Raw genomic sequence first — 16,680 nt, forward strand, 5'->3', positions numbered from 1 at the left:
TTTTGGATCTCATGTGAAGATGTTGAGAGAAACTCAAATCTGAGGGCAGATCCTTAAATATGTCATGCCTTCTTCTGGCATTATCTAGTAACCAGTCAGACTAAGGGAAATGCTCAGGAGTTCTTATAAAGGCAGTGCCAGGGTATGTGTTGCTACCCTGCCGCCACCTGCTTAACCTCTTCAAAGGACTAATTTAAGACAAATACTATGTATTAACTGCAGTTGAAAACTATAAAAAGGAGACTATAAATAAGGATAAAGATTAAATTAAATCATTTGACTTGGTAATAGGAAATGAGAACTGACAAACAAGAGAACTGGAAGATATAAATGGAAACAAACTAGAAAATCCAGCGTTGTGACTTATTTTCTTAGTGACAGATAGATATTTAGTAAAAGAAAATGGCAGAATGTCAAACACAATGTCTTCTACTATGTCTTTCTCAGAATAATTCCCAGTTTCAATACACAAAATCTTTTATTTATCCTTCACGCATGAATTTTAGTAGCATAGCACCTCCTGTCTCTATTCTTTCTTTTAGCAACTCGATCAAGAATATCCACTCTGTTTTATCTCCACATCAAACCATACACAAGCTACTTTCATTAAAGCTTTCTTTCCTTAAAACAGCTCTTTGTTTTGACACCAACCATATCTAGTATTACCTGTTCTGGGCCTCAAAATCACAATGCAGTTTTAGTTATAATTTTAAATTCTACTTTTAATTTCAAGTCAAAAAGTACATTTACTTCAGGCACACATCTTCATTCCTTAGCAAAATGCATGGATGCTTCAGACTTAGCTAACTTGCACTTCACACCACTGAAGGTGTTGTAAATGAACCTCTTTGGAAATCTGACATTAAACGAATACTTCTCCTTGTAAGGTATTTTTCATACAAGGCTGGAAATGTAATTACATTTAATTTTTATAATAAAATTGTACAATTACAGGATGTGGTGTTAAAAGGTACTTTTTATTGTTTTCTATCATGTAAGTGTGTGCTTCATTGCTTTTTTATTCAGTTTTTCTTGTTGTGGGAGGCATTATAACATTGGATAAACCACGCATCTAGGGATAAAAATGGGATGTTCCATTATAATGTACATTACCCTGACAAAAAGCCACTCTTCCTTCTTTCCTAGCTATACTTGCAAAGTGATCCAAATGATCCATTTACTTGTGGTAAATAGATTATAACAGTGACTTAAACCAAACCAATATAAACAATTGTTTGTCAATTCCTTATGCAAAACGTGATTATAAAAATTTATGTTTACCTATATTTGAAAACAATCACAATCACACATAATATTATTCGATATAACTAGCTGTAAACAGAACCACCATGTAGCTGATTCAGGAAAAACGGTAAACAGAACTCTACAAGGTAACAGAGAAAAGTTCACATTTATTTATTTATTTTGAAAAGTATGTATGTATGTATGTATTTATCTATGTCATGCCCTTGTTGGAGTCTGATTCTGAAGGGGAGATTGAGCAGCTGACAGGGAGTGGGAGTGTGGCTCCGGTGGCTGTGGAAGAAACGGGGGAAGAGCACAGTGCAGCTGGGCATTCAGAGGAAGACCCAGGGCCACCCCCTGTTGAGGTAATTCCCCGTTAGGAGAATGAGTGCACACAGGGAGACGTAGTGAGAGTGGTATTGAATAACACATGACCAGCACATAGATACACTGAATAGTGAAATGTAGGTTTTTACTTCCAGTAAACTGTTAGGTAAAGTCCAACAAGCAGTCCAAGTCATACAGTTAAAGCAGTCAGTTTTCAGTCCAGGGATAATCCAAATAACAAACTCCAATATCATACACAGTTCAGTAACAGACTTACAGCAATCCAAGAATAATGAGGATCAGCAAACAGTCAATAGGAAAAATGCAGGAACCAAAAACAGTGAACATCAGAACATCTAGCAACATCAGAACAGAACAACCCAAGTTTCTGGCTCCATCTTATGGCCGTTTGAAGAACCACACCCAATTACAATTTTAGCATTCCCTTAAAGAGACAGTATTAAATGTCTATCCTGGTTTATATATTTCCAACCCAAATGTTAGGTGACTATCAATTCCTAACACCCCCTCTTCATCCTAGGGCACGCAGGGAGAAATGGAGAAGGGAGGAACGTGGCTTATGGGAGAGAAAAAGGCCCTGATCCCTTTCATTACTTGAAGCTGGGAGAACAGGATATAAGAAGGCCATTAGCACACAGCACCTTGCTGAAAGCAAAGCGTGCATTATCTTTGTCAAGGCTTACCTGGGTTTTGGCATTCTCCCAACAGTGTGTGCTTCATTATCTTTTGGAAGTCTGCAATTTATTATCCTGCTCTGTCGTGTTAATTACTTCAGCATGGTTTGTGTTGGTTTTTTTATGTCTAATTTATCTGTACTTTGGGTTCGGACTGCATTTCTTCCCTTTGTAGACTGTTTTGGAAGAGTTTGATCTCCAGCCAAGGATAACTGAACATTGGGGGCCAAGTTGGAGGTATTAAAAGGAATTTATCTACTTTTGTGACTTTGTTATTTTTGTGCCACGCCCCGGGTCATCAGAATCTATGTTTATTATGAAATATATTTGCCACCCATCGCATATTGATTCTGGGTGGCTTACAGCATAAAAACATTAAAGCATTAACAGCATTAATACAAACAATCTGTCAGCATTCCAGCAAATCTCCATTCCAACCAATAACTCCGAGACAGACATCTCTGAAAGGTTCCTTTTATTTGGATAGTAACTGGTACACCTGTGGAATCCCGAATCTGAAAGTTTTGAGCTTCCTTGCAAAAGTAAAAAACTATAAATCCATCCCCCATACCACATGACATGGCTCAATCACCACCCGTCCCAAAGTAAACTTTTCACTATGCGCAACACTACATGACCTTGAAACAACAAAAGAAATTTATTTTGTCTAACTATCCTCCTCCCACTTTCTCAGGCTCAATTGTGGCAGCGTGGAAGCAGCTAATCTCAATGTAGCTTCCAAAGCTGACACAATCACAAAAACACAGCAGATAAAATTATTAACAAATACATAATTAACACCAGATGGAAAAGGAGGGAGACAGAAAATCAGGGAGGGAGGTGGGGTTAGACTTCATTTAGCCAAGTATAAAGTTCCCCCATTTGGTCACCAAGACATCGGAATTGTCCTTGTTGAGGAGAAGAGATGATATTATTCTTCTCTGCACCACTTTAAAGATTAATCCAGAAAACCCACTAGCTGACAAGGGTTGCCAAATATGCAGGGGATCTACACAGAACCTTTTTTCTAACGGGGTTTCTGGAAAAGCAATCAGAGCAGCCAAATGGAAGAGTTTGCATCTGCTTTGCTTTTAAAAGTGAGGGGAGACAGCCCTGCTTGGAAAATCAGATTCAAAAGAGTGTTTTGCTCAAAGGAACATCAAAGGGAAACACCTCTTCTAAGTTTTGCACAGGCCTCTCTTACAGACTTTCAGAATAAGATGCCAAAATTGGAAACAGCTATTACAAGAACAGTGGTAAGCGAATATTAGCATCTTGCTCTCCTTTATATTCCAGAAATACATTTTAACATAAACCACTCTTACCAAAGGCTATGATATTTTTATGTTATTTATTCCAATAAGCTGGAGCGTGGGGAGAGGTGAGAAGCACAATTACTCCATCAGACATTTAATTTCCATCAACCGTCTTCTGGAGGAAACCACAGGGTGCAGCAGAAAAATGAGATGGAAAGCAAGAACAGCAGTTGAGATACCACATACTTTAGCCTCCTACTTTATTCTATTCTAGCTAATCATCACAGCCTGGTTTTTCTCCTCCCTTATTCTTTCCTATAATGTTTTTAAATCATCATTCTGCTAAAAGGGATTTTCTTGTTACCTAGCTTTTGGAGCCTTTCTGGGGAAAAATGTTCTAAATCAGGAGTAGAAACTGATGACTTTCTGGATGTCATTGAACCACAATTCTCAGTAGCCCCAACCAATGTGACTTCCCTTGCCCAACTAAAATCAAACCAGTCTACTTAGCTAACAACCCAGCACCATCTTTATACTCAGACCAATGGCAACATCCCAATAGTCAAAAAGAAGCTTATTTTATTTTTTATTAACTTAAACTTAAACAGTACTTTTAAGTTAGGGAGATGAAACTTCAGTGCACCTCATCCTATATGCTTTCCTATCATCATGATAGCTGCCTTTCAATATTTAAGAACTGCCAAGGAGAAGATAGGAACAACATAATTTCCAAAGCATCAGAGAGCAGGACAAGAAGCTGATGAAAGCTTATCAAAGAGAGATTCAGAATTAAGGAGAAATTTCTTGTCAGTGAGAAAAATTAATCAGTAGAACGGCTTACCTCTAGAAGTTGTGAGTACTCCATCACTGGAGGTTTTAAAGAAGAGATTACACAGCCATGTTTCTGGAATGATATAGGATCTTCTGCTTCAGCAGAGGGTTGAAATGGAAGATCCCTTCCAACTCTATTATTCTGTATTCTGCATTCATCCTTATATTACTTTAATATCAAACTACTGACTCCTTTGTCGGCATAATTCTAGCTAGAATTCAGTTTGCACCGGTCTACCAGAGTGTCCCACGCAATCCAATCAGCTAATTTGTGGGTTACAGGGGAGCTGTTTCACTAGATGAACAGGAACGCCAAAGGCAACATAAAGGCAATGATTTCCTTCTCTTTCTCCTGGAGTGAAACCAAAGTCTTATCACTTTCCTTTCCCCTTAGCAGAGAGGAAAGAATTCACTGCATTTTTGTTGCTAATGACAGCAAACTCAACCGTTTTCTACTCTTTTGTGTCCAAGTGAAGGGAGAGATGCTTCATTGCCTTTTGTCTTCCCCTAATGAAGAAGATGAAGACTGGCAAGTATAAGGATGGGAGATACTTAGGTGCAGAGAGAAGTTGTACATCAATGGAAGAAAGTAGGGGGGAGGGGAAACAAGGGCAAAAGTCTCATGAATCTAAACCATAAGCAACATACTTATCCAATACTTCCAACATTTCTTCATATTTACAACAATTGACATAGCTTTCTATTTCATTTGTTTTGATACAAACAACTTTGGCAATGAATTAAAATATCATAAAATGAGTGTTTGTGGGCTGCTATGACATATCTAACTATATCTATTTTTTAAGAAATTCATTTTAAAACATTTTGCTAATAATATATTTACAATACAGGATTAAAAAATAGAAATATAGGATACAAATTAAAGTACTTTTACAGAATTACATACAAGCCAATATTGGTTAGTGAAAATTCTTTAATAGTTAAGAGTGTTAAAAATAGTGCAAATTAATCTTAACACATCAGTCATGTTAGTAAGAAAATAGTTATACTTATGCACAATTAAAACCCTAGTATGGTAACTTATTTAATACACAGATAGATTAAAAGCAATTTAAGATAAATTGGGTTTCAAATGAAGGACTTAAGTTATAATGCAAAAGCAGATGAACACTACTTTAGAGAAGGTCAGAATCTAAAACAAGGTTTAAATTTTGTTTAAAATCTGAAACATAAAAGAGTCAATAAAAATGAGCCAAAATTTAAACTTAATTAAAATTAAGTTTACAAAGTTAAAATTCAATTAAGAAGTTCATTATATACTTTCAAATCACTAAATTTTACACCATTGTATAGGGCAAAAAGTACTATAATTAACCAACTTAGCAGTTAGGCAATGATATGTGCTATGCGTGTTGATTAGGTTATACTCACAGTCTAGTATGTTTTTGTTTTTATTCATTTTCTAAAGAGATGAAAATAATTAGTTTATGCTAATCTAATTTATTTAAATACGGTATATGGATTGTAGGGAATGAGCTGAAACTATCTATCATTTGTGCTGATAAAATCTCAAAGGGCTCAGGTTATGGTAGCATTTATTATAAGTACATCCAGTACATCGTACATGATGTGTCTCAGATTTGCACAGATCATTTTTTATTTTTAAAAAAGAGAACAGTTGCTACTGAAACTATTTCAAGCCTTATTTTCTCTTTTTGAATAGGCATTACAATCTTAACATCAATTACAAGACTGTTTTCATTATGTAGCTAAGCAAAAATCTAAGAAGCGTTACAGAAAATGTTGTATATGTGTATTGTTTATTTTACCAATATATACAGCAGAAAGCGTATACACCCCAAATAACTGTTCAAGAACTTTAACATTCAAGGCTTAAGATTGGGGATTGGAGATCAGTTTTCAAAGAAATTCTGTATGTATGTATGTATGTATGTATGTATATGTATATGTATGTATATACATATATATACATATACATACATACATATATATATATATATATATATATATATATATATATATATATATATATATATATATATATTTATTTCTACCTCTGTCTATTTGTCTATCTATCTATCTAAAAATCTGTCATCCAGAAGTTTTTTTTTTTTTAAGTGTTATCTTCAAGTTTTGAAAGCTTTATGGAAAGATATCCCTCATAAACAAAGGTCCTCAGCCTGTATCACATATTAAACAATTATGAACAACAATGACAGAAACAAAGTTAATGTTTTGGCCACAGGTTACTGATAAGCATGATGTGCAATATAAAAAGTATACAGTCAATCTATATAAGGGGCAGCTACCAGAAGACCATGCTGCCAACACAAACCAGGAGGCTCAGAAATCAAATCTCCAACATGTGGTGTAAAATGTTGTGTTGCCATGGTAAATATTCATGTTTCAAGAGAAGTGTTAAATCTTGTATCAGAAGTCAAACTGGCTGCCAAGACACATTTTCACAAGTAAGGGAATTTTTGTCTTTTCAGAATGGAACTATTTTTCAATTGACACTGAATTTTCCCTAAAATAAATCCTTCATAACTAAGCCAATCACACTTGAGTCAGTCCAAAAAATGAATTACTCTGTTCCACTACAGAATTGTCAACAATTTCTATGTGTGCATGCAAATGCTTAAAAGTTATTTAGAAAACCTAATACTCTAACAAATATTTAAGTAGTTACCTCAAAAAAAAAACCCATACTTAATTGCAGCCCCTAAAAATCATTTAATTCTAGAAAAAGAAGACAGAAGTTGCCTTTTTCGAATTTTTTTTTACAATTGTATATTTAATTTTAAAATACCAAGCCACCAGCCTAAAAATTAGGATGAATGATTATTTGAAACCTTTTTTTTTTTATTTCAGGGCACTTTTTTATTTTTAAAGCAAGAAACTATCTATTTTTGTGCAAGATTGTTTTTATCAAAGAGAACACTTGCTTGAAATTTATTTCTCACATGTTACAGTAAAGTAATACTGGATTTCTGCTATGTTCCAACTGCATAACAACTGCTTTCCATATTATCTTAAGTTCTATTCCGGACTCTTTTGTCTGTCAGGATTGTCTTTTTCAGAATAAACATAGAATAGGATAAATAAATCTCAACAGCAGAACTATCAAAGATCCAATTCAATCTTTATGAATACCTTTTAAAGCAACCACTATTAATAGAAATTTAAGTTTAAAGATTCCATCAGATAGGTCTTACATAGTTAGAAGAAGCAATATGGTATCCCACAAACACAATCATTAGCTCTACACATGATAACTAACATTATGTAAGGAACCACACTGAAGGACATAGTAGTTTTATCCTATGAACATAAGCGGCAATGAATTGAAGCAAACCATCTTTTGAGCATCTTTTACCAAGGCAGAAAACATTTATTTAAGTTTAGTTTCACTTTCCTTAAAAACATACATGTATTTCTTTTTCTTCAAAACTTGATGTCCTTTTTAAAAATGTACTCTGAATTCTTAAGGTAGTAAGTTCAAGCTAAAGTTATCTTCTTGTAAACAAGATTTTGTTTTAAGTCTCTGTCTGGTTCATTATGATGCGATGGGTTTCATGGAGTTCTTTTCACAGCTAAGTTGGGGGGAAAAACAGGATGCCTGGTCCTTAGATCTAACTAATTTATTCATCAAAATTTTGTTAAAATTATAATTACATGTCGCACACAATATTTTGCAACTTTATACAGGTTACAAATATCTATCCAAATAAAATTAAATCTAAGGATTAAAACCATTTAAATTTCAAAAAAATGTCCTTCAAAACTAAGGTATTAGGGACAAATATGCATATTAAGTATACACCTAAAATGTGATAGGAGGGACCAATTCAGCTCAAAAGGGAAGTGGCTAAACAGCTGCCACTGAAGAGCTCTCCACAGCTGGACTGTTATAACTAACTTTCCTATGGGAAAGATCCCTGAGCAAAGGTCAAAAGACAATTATCACTGACACCTGCTAAGTTGGACTATTCCTTCCCCTGACACACAAAGCACCACTATCACCATTTCGCTTGTAGTGAGTAATGCATAACTGTGGTTGTTTTTTTAAATAATATTTATAATGTTTTACTTAATAGTTGTTTATAGCACTTATAAACCACTCCGGGAACACTTATTCTGAAAAACAGAATGTAATAAATCATCCCATCAGCAAGTAGTTTTACCGCAGAGGCCACTGGAAAAAGCAAACTTACGTGTTGATGTTAAATGTATCTAAAGGTAGGATGTACAAAAGCTTTTAACAGCCAGAGGTAGACTCAATGAATAGACATCCCAGTGTTATTTAGGCCTAAACTTAAATTTCAACTCTTTCAATATATTATGAACTCTTTGTTCATTATCTGGAGAGATTCAACGTGGTGAAATGATTAAGAAATCCAAATAGGAGAGGAGAGACCCTGATTGAAATCCACCATCTGCCACTTCATTAGTGACTAAGCCACTCACATTCACTTAGCACAAGCTACGCAAAGGGTTGCTGCTATAGGGAAAAATTGGAAGTCTAATATGCCATATTGACTTTTTGCAGGAAAGGTGGGACATAAATCTAACCAATAAATAAATAAACCAGCTCATCTCTTAGATTGTACCTCTAAACACTATGGAATAAAATTAAATTGCAACCTAAAGCATAAAATGACAGCTGTACTGCTGCTTTTTTGCTTCAGAGTATCACCTAGCAGTATGTTAAAACACTTTGATCCTTAAACAATATTAAGAGCCAGAAGACTGCAAAAGTTATCATAGATGATTAAATGGTAATGTTTTCATTTGGCCTCCATTTTTATGGCAAGTAAAACTAGTTTCACACTATCTGATTTCCTAGATTCATACATATATTTGTTATCTCCTATTAACAGTCATGGCTTCCTCTGCATACATGAATACTTTCCAGCCCTTTCCTAAATTCTTTGAGATATTTAATACATTACTGATTTATTTGAATCTTAAAGGACTTATAATAAGAAAGGACTTATTGCTAATGCTGAACATATTCCCTTCAATATATTTATCAAATTAACCATAAATTTCTTTATTCAGTTCGTTCATTCCAACATTTCTCAATGCAACCAGTATACATCAAACCATTTATTATAACCTTAATCCATTTTAAAAAATTAAAATAAGGACCAATTAACCTGATGTTTAGGCTGGACAAGGATGTGTAAATCTAGCATTATTCCAAGCTACTCTAGAAGGACTATATCTATAAAACATGAAAAGATTTCACTGAAGTAATGATTTGTGAACGTTGTTGTCCAGTTTCCTGTGTTTGCAAGAATGTGCATGTTGGGCTCTGCTATAAACATGTTAAATATTCCTTACCATCAGGCTAAACCAGTTTGATCTTTTTTTTTTTTTCATTGATGCTGTATGGCAAAGGGAAGCTCACCAATATAAGAAGAACTGACAATAGGCTCTTAGAGTCTCAAATTCAGAGCAATTCTATGCCCTTTATTATAACATCTATGGCCTCCTAAAAAGCAATAAACTGTGGGAAAGGGGAAACAATCAGTCAGGATTCTGAATAATTACCTCAATACTGTTTGGAGGTTTAATACTTTTGGGGGGAAATGTTATTTTGAAAATAAGCTGGTTTCAGGGGTCACTTTTTATATCAGACTTAGCTACCGTGCCTTCACAATCTCCAGCTGCTAGACAAACTATTGATCTCACACTGTTTCTGCTTTTGGTTGCTAATATAAATTAAATTCCTTTCTTATTCATTAAGTTTTGGAAAAATGCAAGAAGCCTTCAGTCATCTAGTATAGAGTAGAACTCAGACTGGTCTTAGTTTTACTGTGACCACTTGACACAAAGCTAGTTGTATAGAGCAGTTTTGCATTACAGACTATAAACTCTTTGTTTTTTTCTTCATGAGAAGAAATCTGGTGTAGTAGTTAAGATAGTAAGCTAGAAACTGGGAAACTGGGTGACAATAACTGCTAGCTGGGTGACTTTGTCGTTCTCTTTCCACCCAACCTATCACCCAGGTTGTTGTTCTAGGGAAAATAGGAGGCAGAAGGTATGTACACCAACTTGAGTTGATCAGATTCTTTAAAAAGGCTATAACTATCATCATCTCATTGTCATCATTGTTAGGTTTTTATCCTCCATTTCCTTCCTTCTCTCCCGCCTCCTCTTTCCCTCCCTCCCTCTTTCCTTCCTTCCCATTTTTCCTTTCCTCCCTCCCTCCTTCCCTTCCTTCCTTTGTCCCTCCCTCCTTTCCTCTCTGTTCTTTTATTTATCCTCTTCTTGATTCTTCCCTTCCATCTCAACCCTCTCCTTCCATCATTCCTTCCTCCTTGTTCATCTCTTCTTTCCCTTTTCCCTCCCTCCTTCCTTTATCCCCTTTTCCTTCCTCTTTCTTCCCTTCTCTTCCTTGCAGATACTGTAGGTAAGTGGTTTGCTTCCTCCCTCCCTCCCTCGTCCCTCCCTCCCTTCTCTACATTCCTCCCTTTCTTCCATCCTTCTTTTTCTCTCTCCCTCCCTTCCTCCATCTCCCTCCTTCTCTTCCTAGGAGCTTCCCCACCCAGTTTCACGCAACTGACGTGTGGGAAACTGTCAGGGAGATCTTGAAATGAAGATCACATGATTCCAGCTGAGCAGCATAGCACAAGCACAGAGAGACTGCTGAAGAGTGTGATGGGGATGAGACTTTGCTGTTGGGAAGGTGGCAAAGAGCTTCCCCATTTGGTTTTCTCATCTATTTGTACGAAGCTGAAAATGTTGAAAATGAAGAAGTTGAAAATGAGGATCATGTCACTGTGGCTGACTGCAGCAACAGCACCAGAGCAGCAGTGCTGAAGCAGAAAACTTCCCTCAATAGTAATGGGTCCTGGCGTTCTGTAAATTAGGCCACTGGAGGTACCTTTGTTGACAAAGGTTTGCTCTATGATGCAGCATTTCACCTGCATCAAACAGTATATAGATTTAAAGCACAGCAGATTCTCAGTTTTATTAAATCTATTGCAGCTTATAATTTTATTTTGTGATCTATACTGTGGCCTCCAATTTCAATATTTGACTTTTAAAGTGATATATTCAATCATTTGTAATTAACTAATGAACAGAATGAAAGCTATAATTCCTCCTTAAGTTTTTTAAAATCTTGACACACTTCACTCTTTTTTATCTGATATCTATTTATGTTTGTTTGTATATTTTCTCCAAAAGTTTTAATAAAATTATTTTTAAAAATATATAAGGACACCCAGACAAGCAAAATTCCCTATGGACTGGCTGAACCTGACATGTAGTCTTTTTTTTTTTTTTGGTCTATGCAAGTTTATAACAGAATTCCATTAGAAGCATTACAAAACAAATGTGAAATAATTGGTTACTCTGGGAGATAAATGAGGTAGAGAATATAATGGGTAAGAGGAAATAATTAATGGGCACAGATCCCCCCCCCCCAATAATTTATGAAGTCAACTGTTTTTTGTATTTAGTACAAAAATATAGAATGTTTGAGGCTTCTGAACCCTGAAGAACATCTTTGTATTGGAAATGATATTTATAATTACTATATCCATGAAGTTACATTCATACACCCTGCCATAAGAATCCAGATTTATCTAACGTCCTAATTACTCTGTGAAGTCTGTGTCTGTCTTGGGTTGCAGAATCAAACCAGACAGTTATAGAGGTGCAGATGACAAACTCAATAATCCCTCTGTAGAACTGTAACAGTAGCTCCTTGAGTTATTTACGACTTACAGTAACAAAGGCATTCATTATCTGAGATTTTCTGGAATATCCCTTCCTGAACTGCAGTTTGTATGGTATTATAGCAATCAAGTGTCTTTGGAATTTTAGTATAGTGATCAGGTAAAGACCTGGCCAATCCAAGACTCAATTGTTAACTGAAAACTTTTCAAAAACTTCTCAAAATAATCTGTCATCTTCAGCAGAATTTGTTAAAATGATGTTACATCCTCTTTATTAAATTAAATATTATTGCAATTTATTGCACTTTTTTATTGGCAGGTTTTTAAATGACATTTGTCGTAATCAACTGATAAAAATTACAGCTTTTTTCTGAAGAAGTTAAAACACAACTTAAAATAGAGACTGACTAGCCATTGCTGGGAACAACCTGATAGGAACATTTCATCATTTTTGCAGTCTATCTTACTGATCTCAGGTTGTGGGGGGAGGGGAAAGGAAGGGTGACTTGTTTCTTACAGTCAAGAATTACACTATTAATATATTCCATTAACACCACGCAAATGTCATGTTAATTTCTGATCATCATCAAATCCGACAATGGTTTCCATTCTGGCAACTAGCCAATTAGGTATATGGAATAATATTCACCCAATTATGTTACTTGAATTAGGTTAAGGACTCAAGAGGAAGCAAATAAATGCTTTGAAATTGTTTCAGATATAAAATGTAAGTTGACATTGTCTTCGTGTGCTATACAGGATGTTATAGAGTGTGATAGGCAGCTGCCAACATACATCACTGTTTATGAAATATAGCTGTTCTTTATGATGGCAGCCAAGATCCATATTTCCCCCCCAATATTTTGTTCATTGTGTTAGGAGGAAAAGCAAAATAGCTGGGATCAAGAATACTGGGCTTATAAAACATATTACACTGAATATATTAAATTGTTAAAGTTGCATCCTTCCTCCTAAAAGAAAGTTTCATATTGAAGAAAAAGGAGAAAAAAAACTAAGTTTACTTGGGTGCTTTATCAATATGCTACAATATCAGAAGCACAGAAGCACAGAAGTGTTCAGACTTTGCATTTGGAAGTTAGGTACCTTAGGTTCACTTCTTAGCACAGAAGTGTTCAGACTGCTTTTGGAAGCTAGGTAAGAGTGAAAATAATTACAGATGAAATTGATTAAATTCCTTTACCTCAAAATAGATTGCCCATCCAAATAGATTACAAGTACTTTAAAGACATAAACAATTAATCAGAACAGAAATTCTATCAGTACTTATTAGACCTGACCTTGAGTTCTACATCCAGTTACCAGCATTGCATCTTAAGAAAAATTCAGACCAACTGGACCAGGTGTTAAGAAGGGTAAGAGGAGTGACTAGAACAGAAAATTAAGTCATTCAGAGCAGTGTCTGAATGAAATGCATATGTTTAACCTTTAGAAGAAAGGACTGGGAGGAGAATAGGGATATGACATTCCTCCTCAAGTAACCAAAAATAAGGTTATGTAGACAAAAACCACAAGTTATTTTCTGTCATGATCTGAAGCACATGTAATTATGAATTTAAGTTACAGGAAAGCAGGTCCTGGCTAAATTAGTAAAAAGCTGGCTCTTACACTGGCAATTAATAAAGGCCAAGGACAGAGAATAAATGACGTTGGATTTTAACTGTAAGAATTCTATGATTGAAATAGGAATGTCCAGATTCCCATCATTTGGAAACATTAAAACTATAATCTTATTCATAACTATACAAAAGGAAGGTTACAGGAGTAAAAAAAGTGTATGTATTAAGCTACCCTCAAAGAAATTTGAAACTTTTATTTAGAATAGAACGTAACAGGATATAAAACATAGAAATTATTTATTTACTTTTCAAATTAAAATAACACATTCATTTTTCAAAATTCTAAACATTTTGTAGAAAATGTTATACTCCTATTCATTAATATTCCCACCTTAGAGCAATGAAATCTTCTTACACAGATACTTCTATTTGTTTGAGTTAATATATCTGTTGTTCCGTGGAACGTTGTATTCATTCCATTTTCTAGCTGTCTGTCCACACTCTATTCTGTTTCTCTTTCATCATACAATATAAGAAATTTCAGACCTGATGTGACATTATTCTTAATAGATTCTATTTATATATATTAAATTTTCTCAAGTGCCTCTTCTTATTATGCCATGTACAAAAGGGGACCTCAGCAGGTTCAGATAAAATCTACAAACATTTTAAAAAAACTTTTCAAAGTAAAAGCAAAAAGCAGGGCAGTGTGCTGTAGCTCAAGCAATCTATTGGGCAGAGAATTCTATCAGAGTAGAGGGAATAGATGCAAATTAGGGATTTTTCAAACTGTGTTTTGCATGAAAAACCAAATGGAGTTTCATGATACACCTAGGGGCAAAAACAAACAAAAACTTGACAAGCACAGTCAACTTGCCTCTTGGTCAGGGATAATTTTTTTAACTAACAGGTTCCACAGCTTGAAAAGTTTGAAAATCTGATCTAAATCCCATAGAGGAGGGTGTGGTGGATTTACTGAACAATAATCAAAAGCATACCAAGATCTCACATGTTTCTGTACATTATAGATATTTATCATAATTGTAGCAGTCTTCTAAGTGCTTACAGTATTTTTTTTACTTATTCAACCTATAATGTATCTTGCAACACAGCTTATTGCTTAGTATTCTGGTATTTCAACAAATATAGACTTTGTCTAATATAAAGGAGCTGCACAGTACACTTTGGACCTTATTAGCAACCCAAAATATCTGGTGTGTGTGTGTGTGTGTGTGGGAGAGGGAGAGGGAGAGGGAGAGGGAGAGGGAGAGGAGAGAGAGAGAGAGAGAGAGAGAGAGAGAGAGAGAGAGAGAGAGAGAGAGAACTACTGCATAGATATATGCACACGCACACTGAAACCTGTTTGCAACAAGGACACTCTGGGACAATATGTGTATTGATATAGGCTAACATAGGTTGCCAATGTGTCTGTGTATTTCTATCCTCCCCCTCTAACCACATTGGGGCAGCAATACATTCTTTTGATTCAGTTATCAACTCTTAGATAAAAATAAATAGAAAAAGTAAGCATCAATGAATACTGAATGAATGTGAATTGAATATAAAAGTATGATCAGGTTGAAAAATATGTTGATGTGATTTAACATTATAGAGAAAATGAATGAGCTTTATTGCAAAGCAAATATGCAACGAAAAGAAGAGTAGGTGTTCTAGAAGGTGAATATCAAGAATTTTGTGTTTGAAAGGAATTTGATCCTCAAAAAGAGAAATCAGAAGTTGAAAAAACAAAAGGCAATATGTGTGTAGTGCATTGGTGTAAACCATATTTCGCTATCTCTTCATTTCTTTACTTATCTCATCTCTAATTTATTTGGCTTATTGTTTTCTTTCTGCTCTTTATTCAAGGCTGCTTATCCTAAAATGGAAAAGCACAAAGGTTATGTATGCATGTATGTAAATTGCTGAAGTAGAGAAAACCATTTTGGAATTTTACTTAAAAGCATGACTATGTGCTCTTTAAAACTGAATTTTACAACCATAGAACTACACACTTTATTAGAAAGATAAAGTATTTAGAATTTTTGAAGCCATGGATGAAAGCACGCATTTTAGGATAGTAGCAAAATATTGATAAAATTCAAATTATATACACTATTCATTTTCATTGTATTTAATACCTGAACTTATTTTACAATATTTAATTAGTGTTTCCAATGGAAGTATAAGCTACAAAAACACAAAACAAAACTCCAAAATTCTAGAGTCTCTTAATTTTGTCACATTTGACCAGTTGGCAAAATAAAGCTTTAAAAGAAATGAAATTATCAATGTGATGATGAAAGTTAAACTTCTCCATCTATGCACATTAATAAAAGAGATAGGAACAATCAGAAAACAGATCACTGTATACATGTTTTGTATTTAGGAAATGTGTATTCAATCTATTTTGTGAACTTCCACTACTCACAGTTTTGTTTCTTCTTAGGGTGGTATTTAATTTTTGCCCTCGTGATTTTGAAAGTAAAGATTTGCACAAATTGTGATTGTTCTCTATACTTTACACATTAGCACTTGCCCAGGAAACATAGCATTTTGCCTCATATGAATGATTAAAAAATATATGAAGGAAAAAACATAGCAATATATTAGTCTTATATCTATTATCATGCAAAAATATTTCATTAAAAAAAACCTTTTGAAAAGTTCTTAAAAGAATAAATTAAACACATATATTGCACATCCAAAAATATTCTTGGGGGGGGATACGAATTTTTTTTTTTACATTTTTCAATGTTTGCCAAGTTTTTCACATTTCTGTCATTATATTATTGACTTACCAGTTTTCCTTCTGGAAATTATTCATTCATGGCTGGGGATATCTTGCAAGGGATTCGCCCCCTTTCCTCTCAAGCATATTCACAAGCAAAAATCCCTCTGAAAAATGGACAATGGAATGCTGAAACAAAGAAAACCTTCATGTTAATGGAATAATTCTTTTTCTGAGACAAGAAAAGCATAACAGTAACATATTTCTACTGAAAAGTTCAATTAAACTGTTTTGCTCCCCTTCTTCTTCTCTCCTTCAAAAAACAGAACCAAAATGTTAAAGAACTTC

The 16,680-nt window shown here is 34.5% G+C and overlaps 1 non-coding gene across 1 annotated transcript in view; it reads right to left on the bottom strand.

The window, feature by feature from the left end:
• Positions 1–16,398: 16,398 nt before the first annotated feature.
• The window catches only part of LOC113419626 (uncharacterized), a 118,184-nt gene continuing 117,902 nt past the window's right edge, over positions 16,399–16,680 (bottom strand). Inside the window, exon 3 of the transcript XR_015747476.1 lies at positions 16,399–16,521. This is a non-coding gene — a transcript (uncharacterized LOC113419626). The remainder of the gene's footprint in view (positions 16,522–16,680) is intronic.

Source organism: Notechis scutatus, chromosome 2 (genome assembly GCF_049901735.1).
Source record: "Notechis scutatus isolate UNSWTSFEM ecotype Mainland chromosome 2, rNotScu1.2, whole genome shotgun sequence".
NCBI classification, from domain to species: domain Eukaryota; kingdom Metazoa; phylum Chordata; class Lepidosauria; order Squamata; family Elapidae; genus Notechis; species Notechis scutatus.